This window comes from Oncorhynchus keta, chromosome 20 (assembly GCF_023373465.1).
Source record: "Oncorhynchus keta strain PuntledgeMale-10-30-2019 chromosome 20, Oket_V2, whole genome shotgun sequence".
NCBI classification, from domain to species: Eukaryota; Metazoa; Chordata; class Actinopteri; order Salmoniformes; family Salmonidae; genus Oncorhynchus; species Oncorhynchus keta.
Window position 1 is genome coordinate 40,932,461 of NC_068440.1, and position 2,001 is coordinate 40,934,461.

Consider the following 2,001-nt stretch of genomic DNA (forward strand, 5'->3'; position numbering starts at 1 on the left):
AACAACAAAAATTAACAGTAAACATTACACATACAGAAGTTTTAAAACAGTAAAGACATTACAAATGTCATATTATATATATATATACAATGTACAAATAAAATAGTTAAAGGACACAAGATAAAATAAATAAGCATAAATATGGGTTGTATTTACAATGGTGTTTGTTCTTCACTGGTTGCCCTTTTCTTGTGGCAACGGGTCACAAATCTTTATGCTGTGATGTCACACTATGGTATTTCACCCAGTAGATATGGGAGTTTATCAAAATTGGATTTGTTTTCGAATTCTTTGTGGATCTGTGTGATCTGGGGGAAATATGTCTCTCTAATATGGTCATACATTGGGCAGGAGGTTAGGAAGTGCAGCTCAGTTTCCACCTCATTTTGTGGGCAGTGAGCACATAGCCTGTCTTCTCTTGAGAGCCATGTCTGCCTACGGCGGCCTTTCTCAATAGCAAGGCTATGCTCACTGAGTCTGTACATAGTCAAAGCTTTCCTTAAGTTTGGGTCAGTCACAGTGGACAGGTATTCTGCCACTGTGTGCTCTCTGTTTAGGGCCAAATAGCAGTCCAGTTTGCTCTGTTTTGTTTGTTAATTCTTTCCAATGTGTCAAGTAATTATCTTTTTGTTTTCTCATGATTTGATTGGGTCTAATTGTGTTGATGTCCTGGGGCTCTGTGGGGTGTGTTTGTGTTTGTGAACAGAGCCCCAGGACCAGCTTGCTTTGGGGACTCTTCTCCAGGTTCATCTCTCTGTAGGTGATGGCTTTGTTATGGAAGGTTTGGGAATCGCTACCTTTTAGGTGGTTGTAGAACTTAACGGCTATTTTCTGGATATTGATAATTAGTGGGTATCAGCCTAATTCTGATCTGCATGCATTATTTGGTGTTCTACGTTGTACACGGAGGATATTTTTGTAGAATTCTCTCACTGATTCTCTAACACAGCCTCTCTCTCTCTCATTCTCTATCATAGCCTCTCTCTCTGATACTCTATCATAGCCTCTCTCTCTCTCTCTGATTCCCTATCATAGCCTCTCTCTCTCTCTGATTATCTATCATAGCCTCTCTCTCATTCTCTATCATAGCCTCTCTCTCTCTCTCTCTGATTCTCTATCATAGCCTCTCTCTCTCGTTCTCTATCATAGCCTCTCTCTCTCTCTCTCTCTCTGATTCTCTATCATAGCCTCTCTCTCTCTGATACTCAATCATAGCCTCTCTCTCTCTGATACTCTATCATAGCCTCAGTCTCTCTCTCTGATGATCTATCATAGCTTCTCTCTCTCTGATGATCTATCATAGCCTATCTCTCTCTCATTCTCTATCATAGCCTCTCTCTCATTCTCTCTCATAGCCTCTCTCTCTCTCTGATACTCTATCATAGCCTCTCTCTCCTTCTCTATCATAGCCTCTCTGTCTCTGATTCTCTATCATAGCCTCTCTCTCTCTGATTCTCTATCATAGCCTCTCTCTGATACTCTATCATAGCCTCTCTCTCATTCTCTATCATAGCCTCTCTCTCTCTGATTCTCTATCATCGTCTCTCTCTCTCTGATACTCTTTCATAGCCTCTCTCTGATTCTCTATCATAGCCTCTCTCTCTGATTCTCTATCATAGCCTCTCTCTCTGATTCTCTTTCATAGCCTCTCTCAATTAAATTCAATTCAATTTTCTCTCTCTCTCTCTGATTCTCTAATATAGTCTCTATCTCTCTCTCTCTCTCTCTCTCTCTCTCTCTCTCTCTCTCTCTCTCTCTCTCTCTCTCTGATACTTTATCAGAAGCCCACACAGATACATGGATTTACTAGGTTTATTAGCGTTCGTAAGTTTTTCCAATTGTTTAGCTGAAGTGTTGCGAAAGGGCTAATAAGTACGAATTTCACTGTGAAGTCTCCACTTGTATTCGGGCGCACGTGAAAAAATATAATTTGACTTGATGATAGAGACCCCAACTGATGTCAATTTTAGAATGATCTACTTTGGAAAGGATATGAGCGTC